The following is a 22,374-nucleotide window of genomic DNA, read 5'->3' as shown; positions in this document are numbered from 1 at the left end:
GATGATGCCCAAGATACAGGTCCAGTTAAGAGGTCCGGGCTTAATATTCAGATACCAAAGCCTGCTTAGATCAATTTTAATTTGGACTTGTTTGCACAAATACTGGTTGGATTTGTTTTAACCTGTTTTAACTTTCAAAAAAAAACTTTTGAGAACACTGTGTGACTTGGAGCTAGTTTTCACAAATACTGCATGGATTTATCTTGTTTGTTCTAACTCAAAATAAGAGTTTCCTTTTTAGAGTAATGTGTGACTCTGAGCTTGTTTTCACATTTACTGCTGAGATTTATCAGTGTAGTTGACAGGAATGTGTATTTTCAGATTTTGCTCATGTAATGCTGATGCCCCTTACAGGTCATTTTGCCAAGCAATAAGAAATTACTCTGAAGGAGGATTTCTGAGACTGAACTTGTTTGCACTAATGCTGTCTTGTTTCAAAACAACAATGCAGTTTTCCAGCTCCACGAAGATGGAGTTGTCCCACTCTCCCTGCTCCTTCTTACAATTAAAAATCCCTGGACATAATACAACAGACAAGCATAAGAAGATTCTGAAGGGTAGAAAGAACACAGATTACCTAGAGACCCATAGATTTGATCAATCCTATGGTAAGTCTCCTGGGTTTCCTCCTTACTTCCCACATGTTCTAGACAGAGTATTGTGCAAGCTCCCATCCCAGAACTATGAACAGGTACAGCCATAAAAATTTCAAGAAAATCCTGTTCTCTCTAGGCAAATGGCCCCCGCCCCACCAAAAAATGATCTAACAACAGAAAACTTTGGCAGTACCTACCCTACTCCAATCAAACACCAATTTAAAAACCACACCCTGCCCTGGCAATTTGAGCAGAAACATAAGGGGGTAAAAGGATTGATCTTCCACCCACGCCCTCAATCCACGGAAGTAAGAGGCACAATCTGATTTTTCTGCCAGCAGCATTGGTGAGTCTGAGGAAGGAGCTAATATTCCATTCCCTGTGTGGCAGAAGCAGGCAGCATTCTGATTCTCCTAAAAGGTGGTGTCAGCCAGGTACAGCAGTGAGCTCAGCCTCCATCCACCTACACCTGGCATCGATGCAACTCAACAAGGCCCTGCAAGTTGGAGCTAGTCATCCCTCCACTTTCCTTCCATTCCAGGTATCAGGAAGGCCCAGGTGCGAAGTGCACCTCCACATGCACCCAGCAGCAGTAAGACTGAATGGCAGTGCAAAGCAGGGCTAGTCAGCACTCCAGCACCACCTTCCCACGTGCTATCAGGGCCCAGTGTGGGGCTGAACTTCCACACCTATCCTGTGGCAGTAAAGTGGTATGGGTCAGTCCATTTCCCTCCAACTCCATGGTAGCTGTGCAGCCCAGTGGGGAGCTGAGCTTAAACTTCTACTCAGAAGCAACAAGGCAGTGTGAGCTGGGGCCACACTTTTTCTGTGTCAGTGAGGCTCAGGGGCAACTGAACTTCCGCCCCATCTCTGCCAACAAGCCAGTGTCCCACTTTTGTCAGGGTGGCTGTTGTCCAGACCACAGTAGGAAGCAGAACATAACACTCTCCCAGCCCCTGTGCTAAACAGAGGGACTCCCTGATTTAAAAAAAAGACTAGGGGCTCAGTCAGTTAAGCATCCAACTTTTGATTTCTGTTCAGGTCATGATCTTGGGGTCATGAGATTGATCCCAATATTGGGCTCTGCACTCAGCGTGGAGTCAGCTTGGGCTTCTCTCTCTTAATCCCTCCCCCTTATCTCTCTCTCTCTCTCTCTCTTTCTCTCTCCCTCTCTCTCTCTCCCCCCTCCCTCCTTCCAATAAATAAATAAATAAATAAATAAATAAATAAATAAACAAACAAACAAATAAATAGATATTTAAGAAAAAATATTAAACAGGACCCAGCATCTTCTAAGATATCCAAAATATCCAAGAGATAATTGAAAATCAACCATCAGAGGGGCCTGGGTGGTTCAATCAATTTAGCATCTGATCATGTCATGATCCTAGGGTCCTACGATCCAGCCCACATGGAATTCCTGCTCAGTGGAGAGCCTGCTTCTCCCTCTGCCTGCTGATTCCTCTGCTTGTGCTCTCTTTCACTCAAGTAAGTAAATAAATCTTAAAAAGAAAGAAAGAAAATTAATCATCATACCAAGAACCAAGAAAATCACAACACTGAGAAAACATAACATACAGATCCCAACACTGAGACAAATCAGGTATCAGAATTACCTGACAGGGATTTTTAAAGTAGCTATCACTAAAAAAAAAAAAAAAAAAAAAAAAAATGTTTCCGCACATAATAATGAATTATCTTGAAACAAAAGAAAAGGCAAATATCTCAGCAAATGAAATCAAAGGTTTTTTTTTTTTTTAAAGGACCAAATGAAAATTACAGAACTGAAAAAGACAATAACTGGCTTGCTTCAGGGGCTCAATAGTAGAGTGGGGATGAAGGAAAATAGAATTAGATCAATAAAATTTACCCAATATTAACAACAGAGAGAATAGATTGGGGGTGGGGAGGAAGGGTACCTAGAGGACAATAACAAAAGACATAACATCATACTGTTAGAGTCCCAGGAATAGAGGAGGGGGAGAGAGGAAGTGCAAAAATATTTGAATAAATAATGGCTGAAAACTTCCCAAATACACTGAAAGACATAAACCTACAGATCCAACATTTTCCAACTAGGGTAAACCCAAATAAACCTATGCCAAGACATAATTAAACTTCTGAAAACTAATTCTGTTCAAAAATTTTTAAATAGACAGGGGTGCCTGGGTGGCTCAATCAGTCAGGCATCTGACTCTTGATCTCAGTTCAGTTATTAATCTCAGGGTCAAGAGTTCAAGGCCCATGTTGGGCCCCATGCTCAGGATGGAGCCTACTTAAAAAAAAATAAAAATGTTCACATCATCCATGAGAAACCAAGAAAAGACAAATAAAGGAATAAGAAATACAGAGCGCAGGTGATAAAAAAGCAAATCACCAACTAATGTAAATATACCAATAAACAGAGACTGACAGAGTAAATTAAAAAGATGATACAACCATAGGCTGTCTACAAGAAATTCACTTCATATACAATGACCCTAGTAGACTGAAAATATAAAGGTGGGCCACTCCACTTAACAATAGCAAAATACACATTATTTATAAGCACATACAGTATGTTTACCAAGGTAAACCATATCCTGGACCATAGGATAAACCTCAGCAAATTTAAAAGAACTGAGGTCAGGACAAATATGTTCTCTGAACATAATGGAATCACATCAGAGATCAATAGTAAAGAGATAACAGGAAACCTGCAAAATACTTGGAGAGTAAATAGCACACTCTAAATAATCCATGCATCAAATAAGAAGTCTCAAAGGAAAATTTTAAATATGTGTATATATAAAGAGAAAGCGGAATTAAACTGAAAATATCACATATCAAGATATGGAGGATTCAGCTAAAACAGAAATGAGAAGGAAATTTATAATACTAGAGGCTTACATTAGAAAAAAAGAGTTTCAGACCAATAATTTAAGCATCCATTTGAAGAAACTAAGAAAAGAAGAGCAAAATATACCCAAAACGAGCCAAAGAAAGGAAATAATAAATATAAAAGCAGAAATCAATTTTAAAAATAGAGTAAAATCAATGAAACAAAAGGCTACTTGTTTGAAAAAAATTTTAAGATAAACCTCTAACAAGACAGACAAAGATAAAGAGAAGACCAATCACCAGTCAGATATGAAATCCTAAAAGCAACTTTATGCTCATAAATTCAACTACTTAGAAGAAATGGACTAATTCTTTTAAAAACACAAACTGCCAAAGCTTAACCAAGGTGAAATAGATCATTCAAATAGTCCTATAACCACTAAAGAAATAGAATTTAGAAGCTCCTGAGAAAGAAATATCCAGATGCATAGGGTTTCACGAGAGAATCCTACCAATTTTTCTAATTGGCACCAATTTTACCAATCTTTTCTAAAAAAAAAATCAAAGAGGAAGGAATATTTACCAATTTATTTTATGAAGTTGGTATTACCCTAAGATAAAAACCAGACAAAGACATTACAAGAAAAGAATACTACAAACCAATATTTCTCATAAGCACACAAATTCTTAACAAAATATTAGCAAATTGAATCCAACAATGTAAAAAAATAATTATGCATCAAGGCCAAATGTGATTTATCCTAAGTATGCAAAGTTGGTTCAACATTCAAAAATCACTCAATTTCAATTCCACCATTTCAATCTGCTTGAAAAAACAACACATGACTATAACAATACATATAGAAAAAGCATTTGACAAAATACAGCACCCATTCATGATAAAACTCTCAAAAACTATAAATAAAGAACTTCCTCAACTCAATAAAGAACATCCGTAACAAGCCTACAGCTAACATCTTACTTAATGGTGGAACATTAACACTTTCTCTTTAAGATCAGAAACAAGAGGGATCCCTGGGTGGCGCAGCGGTTTAGCGCCTGCCTTTGGCCCAGGGCGTGATCCTGGAGACCCGGGATCGAATCCCACATCAGGCTCCCGGTGCATGGATCCTGCTTCTCCCTCTGCCTGTGTCTCTGCCTCTCTCTCTGTGTGTGTGACTATCATAAATAATTAAAAATTTAAAAAAAAAAAAAGATCAGGAACAAGATAAAGATGCCTGCTCTTACCAATGCCGATTACTGCAGTACTGGAATTTCTAGCCACTGCAGGAAGGGAAGGAAAAGAAATAAAAGCATATAAACTGAAAAGAAAAAAATCAAGATGTTCCTATTTGCAATGATATGATTGTCTATGTAAAAACCCCAAATAATCTAAAAACAAAAAATAAACAACAAACTTCTTGAACTAATAAGTGAGTTAAGAGAGGTCACAGGACATAAGATCAATAAACAAAAAACAATTACATTTTGATATCCCAATAATGATCATATATAGAAATGGAAATTAAAAATACAGTACCACTTACAATCATTCCAAAGAAAACAAGATATTTAGATGTAGCTCTAGCAAAACATGCACAGGATATATCCTTAAAATTTTAAAGTACCGACGAAAGAAATTAAAGAAGACCTAAATAAACGGAGAAATGTACTATGTTCAGAAATGGAAAATTCAACATATTAAAATAGGTTTAATGCAATTCCTGTCAAAATTCCCAGCAAGTTTTATAAAACTTGTTTTATAGACAAGTTTATTCTAAAATGTATATGGAAAGACACAGTACCTAGAATAGCTCAAATAATTTTGAAAAAAAGAAGAATAAAGTGGGAAGAATCACTATACTCAATGTTAAGGCTTGCTACAGTAATCAAGACAGTGTGGTATTAGAGACGGATGGACACATAGATCAAAGGAACAGAATAGAGAATCCAGAAATAGACCCATACACATATGCCCAACTGATTTGTTACAAAGGCACAAAAGCAATTCGCTGGAGAAAGGGACAAACAAATTATTTCAACAAATGATGCTGGAGCAATTGGACTTCCACAAAATAAAATGACTAAAATGATTTTTTAAAAAAACTGTGATAACACCAATTGCAGAGAAACTGGATCACTCATACATTGTTGGTGGGAACATAAAATGGTAGAGCCACAGTGGAAAACAGGTTGCCAGTTTCTTAGGACATTAAGCATGCAACCACTGAAAAACCCTGTGACTGCAGTATTGGGTATTTATCAGAGAAAAGTGAAATTTGATGTTAACAGAAAAACCTATATGCACATGTTCAGACAGTTTTATTTATAATTGCCCCAAACTGGAAACAACCCTCATGTCCTTCAATGAGTGGATAAATAAACAAACTCTAGTACATACATACCTTCAAATATGGCTCAGCAATAAAAAAAGAATGACCTTTTGATATGCTCCACAATTTAGATGAATCTCCAGGGAATTATTCTGAGTGGGGGAAAAAAACCCAAAAGGTTACATACTGTATGATTCCATTTATATAACATTCTTGAAATGACAAAATTATAGAAATGGAGAACATATCTGTGGTTGCCAGGAATGGGGATCAGGAATGGGATAGGGAGAGAGAGGAAAGTGGGTGTAGTTATAAAAGGTCTACTGGAGAGATTCTTGGGGTGAACAAACTAGATCAAGGTCAACATTGTTCTCTAGTATTATAAGTTGTTACCATTGAGGGAGGCTGGGTAAAGAAAGGGTACACGGGATCTCTCTATATTATTTCCTACAACTGCATGTGAATCTATAATTATCCTAAAATAAAACATTCAATTAAAACATTTTCAGATACCAAAATAAAAATTGCTATCTAGATTCATCTTAACTGGCTCTAACTCACAATTTTTTTAAAAAAGTTAGTTAACAATGCATTTCTTGGGTTGTCCCCCTCCCCCCCCCCGATAAAGCTTACATTCGTGTCTGTTTTCTGACAAACATTAAGTAGTTACTTTTGAGAAGAATTTCTGAGACTGGGCTTGTTTCCACTTATAACTGTTTGTTTTCTCAAACGCAGTTTGAGTCATCTTCCTTTGCCTATGTCACAAGTAGGTAGAGTTGAGAAGAAAATGTGTTTCTGAGTGTCTTTGTTCACATTTGTCTCTAGTTATTCTAAAAAGCAGTAATAAGTTACTTCAGAGTAGAACATCTGAGACTGAGCTTCTTTGTTCTAATATTGCTTCTTTTCCAAATGCTGCTTAGATTTATCTTTGTCTACAAAACTGGCAAATAATGGCTTTTAGAGCAATTTCTTCCCCAACTCTAAGATCCAATTCAGGATCATTTATTTGGCTGCCATGTCTATTTAGTCAAATTTGTAAACAATCTTCACTCTTTGTTTTTTGAGACTTGGGCATTTTTGAAGAACACAGGTCCACTGTTTGTGCAGAATGTCCCTCAATTTTGGTTTGTTTGATTGCTTCCTCATGATTCAGGTAATGCATTTATTGGCAAGAATATTACATGAACCATATGTCTCCAAGGTCACAACAGGAGGCAAATGATGTCAGTTTGTCCCCACTACTGGTGATGTTAACTTTGATCACTTAGCTAAGGTGGTATCTGCAGGTTTTGCCATTCTATATGTGCCTTTTTTCTCTTTGTAATTTGTGTGGGGTTTTATTTTATTTTTTAAAGATTTTAATATTTATTTGAGAGAGAGAGAGATAGTAAGAGAGAGCAAGAGCAGGGGGGCAGTGAGAGGGAGAAACAGGCTTCCTGCTGAGCAGGAGCCCAATGAGAGGCTCAATCCCAGAGCCCCAGGATCATGACCTGAGCCAAAGGCAGATGCTTAACAGAATGAGCCACCTAACTGCCCCTGGGTTTTTTTTTTAAGATTTTATTTATTTATTCATAATAGACATAGAGAGAGAGAGAGAGGCAGAGACATAGGCAGAGAGAGAGGCAGGCTCCATCCCAGGAGCCTGACGTGGGACCCCATCCGGGACTCCAGGATCACGCCCTGGGCCAAAGGCAGGTGCTAAACCTCTGAGCCACCCAGGGATCCCCTTTATTTTTTTTAAGCATGTTTGATAATCATGTCTCTTGATATTTGGAATATCCATGTTGAGAGTAGAAGGGCAAATATCTTTATACTTCTTCCAGTTAACATGTCAGTCCCAACAAAGTGAACCTTGGTGGAACCACTTTCCAGTGTGGGGAGTTAACATCTCCAGTATTTTGCATGGTTGTCCTTTGAACACCAAGAAGCTATACAGTGCTAAACACTGCATTAAGTAAGTGCTGGAAGCACTACCATCTCCCCAGCAGTGAAATCCATTTCATTCACCATGATGGAATGAGGAGATGATTGCTTTTCTGAAGGAATATCCAGCCAGAAGAGTGCACCTTTCACCTGGGCACTCACTCTGGCCCCAGCAACTACAGTGGATATGGTGACAGCTCCAAGTGTTCCTGCATATGCTATATTTTTAAATACGCTCTACCCCCAACATGGGGCTCAAACTCACGGCCCTGAAATCAAGAGTTGCATATTCTATTGACTGAGCCAGCCAGGAACCCCTATACTATTTTTAGTGTTCACATAATCAGTATGAAGTTTTGTTCTAATGAACATGGACACGGGTTACTTTTATTTTTTAGAAAGAATTTTATGTTTGAAATTAATCCATGAATGACAACGACACAGGTCTGCCATAAAATATAATCAGTTTGTTGGTCAATATATAAATAATTTTTAAGTACATCATTATTTAAAGCCTTCCCATTCAACAAAGAAGATACACAATGGAATATTACTTAGCCATAAAGAAAAATGAAATATTGTCATTTGCAACAACATGGATGGACCTAGAGAGTATAATGCCCCATGAAATAAGCCAGTGAGAGAAAGACAAATACCATATGATTTCACTCATATGTGGAATTTAAGAAGCAAAATAAATGAACAAAGGAAAAAAGAGACAGACAAAGAGACTCTTAACTATGGAGAACAAACTGGTGATTATCAGAGGGGAGGTGGGTGGAGGATGGGTGCAATAGGTGAAGAGGAGTAAGAGTACACTTTTGATGAGCACTGAGTAAGGTATAGAATTGTTGAGTCAAAAAAAAATAAGAATTGTTGAATCACTATATAGTACATTTGAAACTAATACAACCCTATTGTTAATTATATTGGATTTATTATTTTTTTTAAAGCAACCCCTTTCAGTCTCAAAATTGTCCCAGTTTGGAGTACTTGGATAGCACAGTTTGTTAAGCATTCAACCCTTGGTTTTGGCTCGGGGGTCATGAGGTTATAGTCCTGTGTCAGGCTCTGAGCTCAGCACAGTCTGCTTGGGACTCTCTCTCCCTCTCCCTCTGTCCCTCACACACACACACACACACACACACACACCCCTCAGTCTCTCTCTTTTTGTCTCTCAAATAAATCTTTTTCAAAAAAAAGTATCCCAGTTTACAAATGCGATACTTAAAACTACAAAACTCTTCAAAGAAAACATGATAAAAGCTTCACAACACTGGATTGGCAATGATTTCTTGGATATGAATGACACCAAAAGGCACCAGCAATAAAAGAAAAAATAGAAATATTGAACCTTATGAAAAATTTAAAATTTAGTACACCAAAGACACTGTCCACAGAATAACAAGGCAATCCACAAAATGGAATAAAATATTTACAAATCATATATGATAAGATATTATCTAGAATATATAGAGAACTCCTAAAATTCTTTTTTCCCCAAAAAATTCAAAAATGGGCAAAAGACTTGAATAGAAATTTCTCCAAAATAGTTACTTAAATGGCCATTTAATGAAATGATGCTCATGAAACAATGCTCCAACATTACTCATCATTAGGGAAATGCAAATCAAAACCATAATGAGATACCACCCCACACCAGTCAGAATGGCTACTATAAAATAATAATAATAATAATAATAATAATAATAATAATAATAAATGTTGGCAAGAATGTGGAGAAATTAGAACCCTTGGGCACTGTTGGTGGGAATGTAAAATGAGTCAACTGCTATGGAAAACAGTATGGCAGTTCCTCAAAAAATTAAAAATAGAACTACCATAGGATCCAGCAATTCAACTTCTGATATATACCCAAAAGAATTGATAGCAGGGCCTAGAAGAGAGATTTGTATGTCTATGTCCATAATGGAGTTATTCGAAATAGCTAAAACATGAAAGAAACCCAGCGTCCATCAGTACATGGCTTGGATAAGCAAAATGTGGCAAAATGTGGCATATCCATATAATGGAATATCATTCAATCCAAAAAGGGAAGAAAATTCTGACCTATACTACAACATAAATGAACCTTGAGGACTATGTGCTAAGTGAAATAAGTCAATCACACAAAAGACAAATACTGTGTGATTCCACTTACATGAGATACTTAGAGTAGTCAAAGCAGAAAGAAGAATAGTGGTTGCCAGGCTAGGGGTAATAAGGGTATTACTGTTTAATGGGTCCAGAATTTTAGTTTTATAAGATCTAAAGAGTTCTGTAGATGGATGGTGGTAATGGTTATACAATATTATGAATATATTTAATACCACTGAACTGTACACTTAAAAATAGTTAAGATGATAAAACTTATATGTATTTTATCACAATAAAAAGTGTTTTTAAGTGTCCCAGTTTGGACACTTAAGCCTACATGCCTGAGAATTCAAAGAAAGATTGTCCTTGAGAAGTTGAATTCAAACATTCTGGCAGAGATGGTAAAGGTGGTTCCAAAGTAGTCTTCAGCGCCACCTTCAGTCACCCTCTATACATCCTCCCTTCCTCCATATACTCAACATCAGAGCCCTGAGCCCCAAACCAGATATGCCCCATTGATGAGCAAGGGCATGCCCTCCACCCCACGCTGCCAATGGGTTAAAGTTCCAAGCCAACAAATAGCTCAAGGGACTTTGAGCAGATTGGTAACTGTAACTCTTCTCTCTTCCCTCCCCTATCTCTCCTTCCCTCAAATGCCCTCATTTCACAGGGGAGGACAATGAGGTCCAGAAGAGGCAGAAGATGAACCAACAATATTGCCAAGATAACCACAGAGCCAGGAGCCAACCTATCCCTTTAACTTCAAGAGAGTCCCTTCATTGGGGTGGGAAACAGGAATCTTGGATCAGGATTCAACCGCTCTGTCTCTCGACAGCCAGTTCACTCCAGCTTAGAGAAGAGCCACTGTGGCCATCAGGAAAGCAGTCTACACAGCACCAGACAAGGCCTCCAAGGAGGGCTGTGGGATGTGGCCTATGGATCCCTGGCCCCTCCAGGCTGCAGTGTACCACTGAGTGCCAAGGGATGAAGTGCTCTCAAATCCTGGAAACTCTCCTTTTAAGGATCTCAACTCTCTTACCCCAAGAAAACGCACTATCTCCATGATCAACCAGACTACTCCAGGGCTACAAGTCCCTTCTACAGTCTGATATAGCCATAAATTGCTCCATGACCTACTGGATCACCGTGGTCATTTCATCTTTTTTTTTTTTTTTTTTAATTCACACTCACTTGTTTTCTGACTCAAATGCATTCACTAAGATGGGTAAGAAGTTTTATATTGGTCATTGTCAGGTCAGAGTCCCCAGGAGCATAGCCTGAGACAGGGTTTACTGAGGGAAGGACTCATGAGAAGGGAACAGATAAAGCAGAATGAGGCAGGAGAGGAGCTGAGCAAGAATGGTTTCAACAGGTCAAGCTCAGCCTGACCCTAAAGGGGTATTGGTGCAGGAAATGTACCAGAGTTGGTCCCATCAGTGGCAAGGAGGCAGACTTTTTTTTTTTTTTTTTTTCATCCTCTGAATTGGTCTTTGGCTCTGAACAGTCCCTGGGGGTGAGAGGTATAATGCTCTATGTGATGTAGTTCCCACGGGTGTAAGAGAATTCTCCAGAGAAGGCTGTGAGCCATCAGAACCATATTTACAGAGGCTGAGGTGGAGAGTCTAATGAAGGGGATCTGGGAGGTCACCACGTCATCCAGTGCAGCAAACTACCAAAGCCCCTACCCCTGGATTCACCAAATCCCTGGGACCTTCAAGTCCCACAGATGGAGCAAATTTAAGTCTGAGGGTGTTCACTTCCGCTTTTCACATATACCCACTAGACTCACCCCACCCTGAGGCCAACCCACTGCTTCAAATCCCAGGAATTCCACACTTCCCTAAATCTGGTTGCCAACCCACAGCCTGACTCTCAAAGCTAAGTCTCCACCCTCCCTGTTCTCAGGCAATCCAGTTTCATCTAGTTTCCTCTGAGAGCCTGTCTGAAAGGCAGCACACTGCTCCCAGGCAGCCTCCCACTCTGGAACACAAAGAGGCTGTTGACTTCTCCTTGGTGCTAAGGAGGACCCAGACCTTGAACTAGGCTCCTAGGAGGGTGGGTTTGCCTCTTATCCCTTTCCACTGGGTCTTTGGCAGCAAAAAACAATAACTTGTCCTGTGACAAACCTTCACTCCTGCTCCTTCCAGCCAGTTCTCTCTGGTTCCAAGGAAAAGCTGTTATACAACTTTAGGCTTCCTGTGGGTGTGGTGGGTGGGGCTGGTCGGCACACCCGCCCCCTGAGGCAGAATGTGTGCCCTTTGTTCAAGGCAGATACTCCAGGCCTCAGCCCACAGCCCTGAGAGGACCGGAGCTGGTAACCCTCCAGCACGTCACCACATTGCCACACCGCACCAGGGCAGTAGGTGGTGGTGTCGCAGGTGCCATGGGACCTGACCACCTCCACAGAAAGGGCTTAGCCATCCTCCAGTAAGGCTTTGTGGGGCTTACTGAGTTCATCTATAGCTTAAGTGATAGCTCTTTCCATTAACCAAAACATCCATTTACCCAGAACTTAATCAGCCAGCAGGGAGAACCTTCCCGTGTAGGTCAGGGCCTTGTGGGTATATCCTGGGTCCCTGGGCCTCCAGAGAAAGGCCATGAGATGAGGAAAAAGAACCCCAAGTTCTAGCCCAGCCCCACTCCCAACTTGAAGATCTTCTGAATCCTCTCTGGGTTTTGACTTCTTCGGAGGTAGGCACCTCTTGGGCTATTCATCTGGAGATTGCCTCCTGGCTCTACCAGGTCTGCCAGCTGTTGGCTCCCCAAGTATCCCCTGCTCTGTGCTCTGCCTCCGTGGAGTGGGGTCTGGAGGTTTCAACCCTCCTCCAAACCACTAATGAAAAAGCAGAAGGCCCTGAGCGGGGCACTTGATGGGATGAGCACCGAGTGTTATAGTATATGTTGGCAAATGGAACTCCAATTAAAAAAAAATATACAAATAAATAAATTGATTAATTAATTAATTAATTAATTAAAGGAAAGAAAGAAAAAACAGAAGACCAGCTGAGGACAAAGCACAAGTTGACACCCTGTAAACCCTGCCCCCTCCCCAACTCCTAGATGGGATATGCGTGACAGTCCTCCAGGAAGCTCTCAACTGTCTTAATGTTAATACCTTGCTAGAGGGGAAAACAGCCTGAACTTGACAGAGGCAAGGTCTCCAATATCCTTTAGGTCCTCTTTAGAATATGAAAGTTCTTTTGAAAACCTCCCCTTTTCTTACCTCCCCCAACTCCCAAATATATAATCAGCCACCCCTTACAACCTCTAGGTAGCAGCTTTTTCTGCCCACAGGTCCCATGCTTTTATAAAACCACCATTTTTGTACCAAAGATGTCTCAAGAGTTTTTTCTTGGCCATCACTTCCAGACCTCACCCCACCAAACCTCACCTATATTCCAAACTATATCACCATCAGGTGTCTTCCTGGGGCCTGAAGCCCCCAGCCCTCTCCAAAGTGTGGACACCTTGCAGCTCCTCAAAGGCAACTGTGCTCCTTCATCCTGGGGTGACCTGGATCTCTCAACAACGTCTCATTTCCCCAGAATGGTAGGAAAGCACAAAGTACACAGGAGGGTCTGAGGGCAGGAGTAAGGGCAGGGACTGGAAATGTTCAGCCTAATTCCTTATGGCACTCTCCCCCAGGGCCTTTCCCCACCCCCAGCCTCAGTTCCCTCACCAGTATAATTGGCACAAGCATACACATTGCCCAGAGGCCAGCCCAGAATCCCCTTAACACTTGTTCAGTTCGGTTCCCTGTGCCAGCAGTCCCCTGATCTGTCACACTCTAAGTCTCATGCCACAGGGAAAACTGGGCCAGCTGATGCCTTCTCACAGGGAATTCCTGGAATTCCATCTTAAGGGGGATGATCAAGCCCAGACACAGCCCTCACCTACAAAGGCCTGCTCCAAGAGGAATTGTGCACTCCTTTTTCCAAGCCAAAAGGGTCAAAGAGACTGAACAGCCCCTGAATAACCTGTAATTCCCCCTAGATAAGTAGAGAGGCTTTGCTGAGTATGAAAAATAAACCCCTCCTGTCAGCTGTTACCTCCAGCTCGCACTGCAGTTAGTAGCCACCGTATTTCATGGACAGAACAGAGTTTTTAATAGCTTTGGATGCACTGCTTCTGAAAAGATTGGTGCTAGTTTCTGAAAAACAAATTGATTAATTCTCATTGGTAGACCTAAGAAAAACAAAACAAAAACAAAAAACCCAGCCCCTTTCTAACATGTCCTCAGAGCTCTATTCTCAAGCCTGACCTGAGACCAAGCCCCAACCCTGACTCAGACTCAGCCTGACCTTGTCGAGGCCAGGTTCCCATAAGAAAACTGAGCCCATCAAGCCAGAAGTGTTTACACAAATCATGTACAATTATGGCATTGCCCATGGCAATGGAACAAGTGTTGTATTAAACATATGAGCTGAGAATTCTGGGCAGGGAAAACTTGATGGGCTGGACTGTACCCTCAGAATCCAGCCCAGATGCTGGCATGGAGTAGCTCAGGAAACATTGGGAGAAAAGGAGCAAGTTGAACCCTAAAATGCAGAGGGCCTTCCAGAAAGAAGGAGCAGCAAGAGCAAAGATAGAGAGTTGGAGTCTGTGGCAGACAGGTGGCCCCTGAGATCCCTGCCTTCTGGTGTTGCCATCTTGTATGATCCCCTGCCTGTGAGTTTGGGTGGAAACTGTGACTTGCATCTAACCAGGAAAGGTGATGGAAAGTGTGTGTGTGTGTGTGTGTGTGTGTGTGTGTGTAATATAAGATTACAGTGCCCATCTTGTGGGCATTTGGGCGGCTCAGTCAGTTAAGCATCTACCTTCAGCTCAGGTCATGATCTCAGGGTCCTGGGCTCACTGCTCAGCAGGGATTTTGCTTCTCCTTCTCTCTCTGCCCCTTGCCCCCATGTGTTCTCTCTCTCTCTCTCTCAAATGAATACATAAAATCTTAAGAAAAGAAAAATATTGTAGTGCTCATCTTGCTATTATCTCTCTCCCTTCCTGGGTTTGAGGGAGCAAGCAGCCATGTTGGGAAATATCACATGGCAAGGAACCCAGACAGCCTTTAGGAGCAGAGGACAGCCTCCAGCTAGCAGCCTCCAAGGTCCTCCAGCAGCAAGCACAAAAATGATGTCCTTGGTCCTAAGCTACAAGAAACTTGACTCTGTCAACAACTATGTGCTCTTGGTAATAAATCCTTCCCCAGTTAAGCCTCAGATAAGACCATAGCCGTGGCTTACAACTTGATGGCAGCTTCATGAGACCCTGAGTTAGTGAACCCAGTGAACCATGCTTAGACTCGAACCCCACAAAAACTGTGAGATAATAAATGTTCATTGTCTTAAGCTGCTAGGTTTGTGGTCATTTTCACACAACAATAGATAATGAATAGAGGGCTGCACTGGGACTTTTTTTTTTTTTTTTTCCCCAAAATGTAGACTCTGATTCAGGAGGTCAAGGTAGCTGAGAGTCTGCATTTCTTTTTCTTTTTTTAAAAGATTTTATTTATTTATTCGTAAGAGACACAGAAAGAAAGAGAGGCAGAAAAAAAAAAAAAAAGAAAGAGAGGCAGAGACACAAGCAGAGGGAGAAGCAGGCTCCATGCAGGGATCCTGATGTGGGACTCAATCCCGGGACTCCAGGGTCACGCCCTGGGCTGAAGGCAGCGCTAAACCGCTGAGCCACCCAGCCTGCCCTGCACTGGGAAGTCTTAATGGAACCTCTGGTCATTGGGATAGTTGAGGGTGGCTAGCAGATGACAAAATATTGGGTAGTAGTGGGGGTGGGGGGAGGAGAGCATGAAGCAGGTGATAACAGCCACCTCTAACTGAGCCCTTACTATGTGCCAAGCACTATGCTACATGCTTTACATGAGCTAACTCATTTACTCCTCACACCCTCCAGGATAGGGTGACTATTACTTTCCCCCTTTTACAGATGAGGAAATTGAGGTGCAAAGAAGCTAAGTGCATTCCCCAAAGTCATAAAGCCAGTAAGTGGCAGAGCTGGAACTCAAGCCAAGAAGCATTGCTCCCCCACTTACCCCACCCCACTCCTGTTTTAAACTGTTTTGCCACACTTGTGACTTACAATAGTAAGAGAGCTGGGACGTCAGTCTGAGAAACTGCTCTTTGGGCAGTGGGAGACCTCGACTGGAGGGACAGAGGTGAGGCGCAATCCATTGTATGTTTTGGAAAACCCTCACTAACAGGACAGCAGGGAGGGTGGGGAGGCAGGCTGTGGGAAGACTTGGAGGCTGGGGCGGTTTGTGGAGGATGGAGGTGTCAGAGGGGACACCCAGAACCAGGCACCTGTAGATGGGCTGGGAGTGGACAAAAGACAGAGTCAAGACATTGATAAAGAGCCACCTAGGCCAGCAAGCAACTCTAGCATCAGAGTTGGATTAAAATGATCCAGTCTGGTCCCTGAGGCTTATCACCTCTCAGGGGGTGCTGAGGCTGAAGGAGTCTGGGCCTCCTGTCCACAGCCCCCAGCCAGTCCCTGGGCATGCTCTTTCCTCCTCCTCCAAAGGCTCCTGGGAAGTACATTCAAGGGTGCACTTGAGAGGCAGGCAGAGGGAGTGCCGCCAGGGCACAGACCCCACCCCCATCCCTTGGGACTGAGGCTTGGCCTGGGTCCCCTTGAGCTCCTTGCAGCCTCCGCAGCCCCCATCAGAAATGCAACAACACTGGACATGGACAGGAATGAGCCAGGCTTAGGGCAAATGCTGCAATTAGTTTTTTAATCTGGCGATTTTCAAACCTCTAAGACATCTGGACTGCTGAGCGGCAGAGCAGCTGATCCCACACTAGCTAATAAGGGCAGTGGCTTCCAGCCGGAGGGCCTGGCAGCTGTCACTACTGAGTCTAGCTGTCCCGAAGCCAAGATGTGTGCTGGTGGCTGGACTGGCTCTCCCGGTAGTATCCACAGAAGGAAATGCCTGGGGGGCTCAGCATTGTGGAGCTGGGGCCCAGCCTGTCTGCCTGCTTATCTCTGTGACTGTGCCTCTTTACTGTCCTGCCCTCCCTGACTCTCCAGCAGCAACCTCAGAAACTGGCTATGTCTCTTGTTGGGGATATCCTCTGCCACCCTGCAAATCACACTTGATTTTCACAGGCCAGTGTCCCAGTGACACCTTCCCAAAGCCCATCTAAAATGCTCTCTATCCTTTTCCTAAGGCTCCTCAGCATGCTGGTCGGTGGCCCTGACCACATTCATCTTATAGGGTGACACTATCTCCATGTTCCTTTCCTTCTTGACTGAGCTCCTGTGCGTGGCTGGGGTTGACTCACTCAGCTTTGCCCTGGCCTAGAAGCCTTGAGAGTCACGACGTCCTGAGGCTAGAGTTTCCTTCCTGTCCCCAGGGTCTGGATGCACACAGGCTAGCATTTGCCCTGACCTCAGTGGCTCAACAGCAACCAGCCCAAGCAACAAGGGGATCTCCAACGGAGTGCATGAGGCCTAAGAAAGTGGCCCATCTCAGGTGAGGCTCCCCAGAGAAGAGGGAATCTTATCCCTGGGTCCACTGACCCCCAAGAAATACATAAATAGAAATCAGAGGATCCACATATTTGGGTGGGAGAAAACGACAACTTTATTCCCACTAACTTTTAACTGAAATTTAGCGTTTTCTTCCACTATGAAGGTAGGCAACAAAACACAGTGATATCTGCAGGAGCTGTGACTTAGTCACCAATAGAAATCCCAGATATTTCCCTTTCACTTCCTCACTGGTAGAGAGGCCTCAAAATGTCACCTACTCTCATTGTTGTGCCCAAGATTGCGAATCCAAGAAACCACCGAGGAGCCAACACCGATGCAACCGCACGAGAGTTTATTTGCAAGTTCGAGCTTGGGTCCAAGTGCGCCCGACACAGTAGAGCAGGGACTTGGACCCCGAAGTGGGTTACACCTGGGTTTTTATGGGCTGGTCTAGGGGATTTTCAGAAGGGGTGGAGGAATTTCTCAAGTTCTGTTTACATTCTGATATGGGGCTTTCAAGGGCATTGAGCTCTGTTCTCATTCTAATATGGGACTTTCTACCACTGGCGTGGGCTCTGTTGTCTTTCTGATATGGGATTCTCTGCCTAGGGCAGTTCTGAGCTCTGTTGTCTTTCTGATACGGGATTCCCTGCCCAGGACATTCTGCAGTTTTTCCTATGAAGTTCAGCTCTTACTCACAGGGGCCTAAGATGGCTGTACTTGTGCTAATTCTAAACTTGAGGTGGAATGGCCTTGATTTTTCTCGGCCTCCACATTTCCCCCTCTCAGAGGAACCTAAGGAAGGACCCAATCATGGGTCCTGGTTGCTCTCAGAGTGAGCAAGGGAGAATGATTAAACCAGGATTCGAACCAACCTTGTTGCTGTTCTCTCTCCCATTTACATCTAGCCAAACCTTTTCTGACTTTTGCCATAGATTCCCAGACTATTCCTGAGTGGTCAGTAAAGAAGCAACATTCCTCATTTGGGGCAGCACATACCTCCCCTTCCCCTTGCTTGCAAAAGCCTCTCTACAGTTAAGATGCTCCCATCTTTTTAAACCTTTTTTTTTTTTTTTTTTAATATTTTTTTCTTTATTTATTTATGATAGTCACACAGAGAGAGAGAGAGAGAGAGAGGCAGAGACATAGGCAGAGGGAGAAGCAGGCTCCATGCACCGGGAGCCCGATGTGGGATTCGATCCCGGGTCTCTAGGATCGCGCCCTGGGCCAAAGGCAGGCGCCAAACCGCTGCGCCACCCAGGGATCCCACCATCTTTTTAAACCTTAAAAGACTTTAAAAGCAAGGCTGAATTGGGTGCACATTTTTAAATGGCTAATGGGGATTGGTTCTGGCATGAAGGGGACAGAGCATAAGCAACATTAGTGGGGTAAGTGAGAACGGCACAGTCTTAACAAAGTCCATGAGAACGGTGTGTGGGTCAGCTGGCCGGGCGTGGGTGTAGTGGACCCAGGGAGTAATCCCGTTGACCTTGAGAGCGGTGGGAGTGGTCAGGATCAGGTTGAAGTGTCTGGTGTTGGTATCTCTGCACGTACACCCAGTCACCTGGCCGATATCAATGGGGGTCCAGGGGTGGCCCAGTCTTGTAGAGGGCCCTCAGCTTAGGCCACACCTGCTCATGGGTTCGTTGTAACATTTAGAGGGAGAAAAGGAGTTGGTGATCAAACTCAGCAAGCACCTCAGGTTTTAAATTGGGGATGATAGGTGGAGGAATACCGACCATGATCTCGTAGGGAGTCAGTCCCATCTTATATGGGGAGTTCCTCACCCTATATAGGGCGAAGGGGAGGAGAGTCGCCCAGTCCCCACCAGTCTCCAGGGCTAATTTAATGTTCTGTTCATCCCCTCTACCTGTCCTGAGCTCTGGGGGCTATATGCACAATGTAATTTTCAATCTGCCCCAAGTACTAGTGCCATTCCCCATGTTGCCTTAGAGACGAATCCTGGGCTGTTGTCTGATCCAATCTTAACAGAAAAACCATACCTCGGTAAGATGTCTTCCAGCAGTTTCTTGGTCACGGTCTGTGCTGTTTCGTGTTTGGTGGGAAATGCCTCTGTCCATCCTGCCGGGCAGTTTGCGGCTGTGGGATCCTTAGGACGGTTTCCTTCCGTGCATCCATCAACCATCTTCGTCCATCCTTTAATTTGTACCCAAGGTAGCTCACCTCTGCTCCGCAGATCTGGGCTTTTTTAGCTGAGGCCCAGTATCCTAGAGCCGCTATGGTTTGGAGCAAATCCCTGGTGCTTCACAGGCATGTGTCTTGGTCCTCCACCGCCAACAGGTTATCAAATGAGGGTGCTCAGAATGGAACTCACCCAATTCGTGTAAGGCCTCATCGAAGATGGTCGGTGAATTTTTGAATCCTTGTGGTAGTCGAGTCCAGGTGAGCTGGCCATTGATGCCTTTCTCAGGGTCCGTCCATTCAAAGGCGAAGAGGTCTTGGCTCTTGGGTGCTAAAGGCAGGCTGAAAAAGGCATCTTTTAAATAGAGGAGGGTGTATGGGTTTGGGACCATAGGGTGCATATCCTCTACTTACCAGTTGACTTCCCTTAAGTCCTGGATTGGCCTGTAATCGTTAGTGCAGTTTCCGAACCAGCAGCAAGGGAGTGTTCCATGCTGACTGGCAAGGCCTCAATATGCCCGAGTCCAGTAAGTCACCGTATGTGGGGTGTGATTCCTGAACGTGCTATGAGAGGCATGGAGTATTGGCGGACCCTGACAGGGTCTGCCCCCGGCTTTAGTTCTATGTAGATGGGCGGTCGGTGCCAGGCCAGCCCAATTCCCCCAGTTTCTGCCCATGCTTGGGGAAATTCCCGCAGCCAATGGTCAATGTCAGTCACTGGGGCTGAGGGCATTTGGTGGAGACAATATTCGTCTTCTAAACTCAGGACAAGCACCTGAATAGGGTGCCCCTCCTTGTTTAGGATTTTTGCCCCTTCTGGGTGGAAGCAAATTTGTGTCCCCATCTTGGTGAGCAAATCCCATCCTAACAACGGGTAGGGACACTCAAGGGTGACCATGAAGGAATGGGATACCTGGCCCATGCCAAGATCCACAGTTTTTCGGGTAGTCCATGAGTACTGTTTGGTGCCCGTGGCCCCTTGCACCCATGAAGTCTTGTTTGCCAATTTCCCTTGGGGTTGTAATAAAACCGAATGTTGTGCCCCAGTGTCCACTAGGAGTTCAACAGGTTGCCGCTCCACTCTGAGAGTTACCCTAGGCTCAGGGAGGGGTGCCGAACCCCGACTCCCCTAGTCGTCCAGGTCCTCCATCTCCAAGATCTTGGCAGGGGCCTTAGGTCTTTTGTGAAGACAGTCTTTCACCCAGTGGCCTTCTTCTTTGCAATAAGCAAGTTGGTTTTTGTGCATCTTAGGGTGCTCCCGACGGGGACCAGGGCCATCCTCCTTATCTATCCCTGAAGCCAGCTTCTTGAGGTGCCTCCGTCTTTCCTGTGGGTCATCCATGGTTGTGGCCAGAAAGATCTTGGCCAGGTTTCAGGTCTCCTGTCACTTAGTTTGGTATGTTGCTCTTCCGGACTTTCTCTATTATTATAGACTCTTTCTGCTACTATAAGTCCTGCAAGCTCTTCTCTCCTAGTATTCTCTCTAAGAAGGCTGCTGGACTCTTGTCCTTACCCTGTCTTACATAACCATGCCTCAGCCAGATGGGTAGGCTTGCACGCAGCAGCCCAGAGACCTGCCTTTAGAGTCTGGCAGTGGACCCGGAGTCTCTCCTTACCTTCAGCGAGTTGTGTGCTTTGGGGAGTAAAAATGGTTTTAGCCAAGGAGGGGAATTCTCGGTCATGACCTGCCAGACCAGGATGTAGGGCACCTGGTCAGGGTGGCTGTCCGGTTTGTCCCTGAAGATCACGGCCTTAACCTGTAAGATAGTAGGTAGGTGGAAAGTTCCTTCTCGGGGCCATCCCATGCCAAAGATTGGTCATTCTGACATGCAGCAAGTTTGAAATTTCCCTCTCCTTATGTAAACAGTTATGACAGTTAACAAAGACACAGTAACACAGACAAAGGCACAAACAGTTAACAAGGACATAGTAACACAGACAAACGTTCCAGTGCCACCGCAGAGACAAAACAGAAAGTAATCCGAAGGGCTGGCAGCCGGCCCTCCTTACAGATGAAGACTCCCGTCCTCCTTACAGATGAGGACCCCATCCTCCTTACAGATGAGGACCCTGTCCTCCCAGTGGGGGCAAGGGACGTCTCCTCAAGAACCCTGGTCGTCGGCTCACCAGCGCGTCCGCCTAAACCAATGTCGACCCAATATAGATTGGAATTCCTACAGGTAAAAGTACAGTTTAGAGCTCTCAGAAAATATGTGCGCAAAAAGGTGGAAAAAGTTGAGTGCACTCACCACACGTTGGACCCTCCGGATAGGGTCTTGGAGGTCTCTCGGATCCCAGACGAGCCCCCAAATGTTGTGCTCAAGATTGCAAATCCGAGAAACCACCAAGGAGCCAACACCGATGCAAGAACACGAGGGTTTATTTGCAAGCTCGAGCTTGGGTCCAAGTGTGCCCGAAACAGCGGAGCAGGGACTTGGACCCCGAAGTGGGTTACACCTGGGTTTTTATGGGCTGGTCTAGGGGATTTCCAGAAGGGGTGGAGGAATTTCTCAAGTTCTGTTTACATTCCGATATGGGACTTTCAAGGGCATTGAGCTCTGTTCTCATTCTAATATGGGACTTTCTACCACTGGCGTGGGCTCTGTTGTCTTTCTGATATGGGATTCCCTGCCGAGGACATTCTGCAGTTTTTCCTGTAAAGTTCAGCTCTTATTCACAGGGGCCTAAGATGGCTGTACTTGTGCTAATGCTAAACTTGAGGTGGAATGGCCTTGATTTTTCTCAGCCTCCACACTCATCCCTGCTTTAAAGTCACTAGACTCTCTCTCTCTCTCAAATTAATTAATTAATTAAAAATTTTAAAGGGGCTCCTGGGTGGATCAGTCAGTTGAGCATCCGACTCTTGATTTTAGCTCAGGTCATGATCTCAGGGTCCTGAAATCAAATCCTGATCTGGCTCCTCACTCAGCGGGGAGTCTGCTTCAGATTCTCTCTTCCTCTGCCTTCACCCCTCCTCCCCTCTC

General features: G+C 44.0%; 2 long non-coding RNA genes across 2 annotated transcripts in view; both read right to left on the bottom strand.

Annotated features, from left to right (window-relative positions):
• Nucleotides 1–6,562, bottom strand: part of LOC144294074 (uncharacterized) — a 32,379-nt gene extending 25,817 nt beyond the window's left edge. Inside the window, exons 1-2 of the long non-coding RNA XR_013361469.1 lie at nucleotides 6,383–6,562; nucleotides 5,822–5,901 (exon numbers count right to left, since the gene is read on the bottom strand). This is a non-coding gene — a long non-coding RNA (uncharacterized LOC144294074). The remainder of the gene's footprint in view (nucleotides 1–5,821; nucleotides 5,902–6,382) is intronic.
• An 11,017-nt stretch (nucleotides 6,563–17,579) lies between these two features.
• On the bottom strand, nucleotides 17,580–20,796 carry LOC144294072 (uncharacterized). Its single transcript, XR_013361467.1, has 2 exons — nucleotides 18,532–20,796; nucleotides 17,580–18,308 (listed from the first exon to the last, which is right to left on the bottom strand). It is a non-coding gene; the product is annotated as an uncharacterized LOC144294072 (long non-coding RNA).
• Between the last annotated feature and the right edge of the window lie 1,578 nt (nucleotides 20,797–22,374).

The sequence above is a fragment of the Canis aureus genome, chromosome 22 (genome assembly GCF_053574225.1).
Source record: "Canis aureus isolate CA01 chromosome 22, VMU_Caureus_v.1.0, whole genome shotgun sequence".
Taxonomy (NCBI): domain Eukaryota; kingdom Metazoa; phylum Chordata; class Mammalia; order Carnivora; family Canidae; genus Canis; species Canis aureus.
The sequence above is the reverse complement of the archived record's forward strand: the minus strand, read 5'-3'. Positions and strand labels throughout refer to the sequence as shown.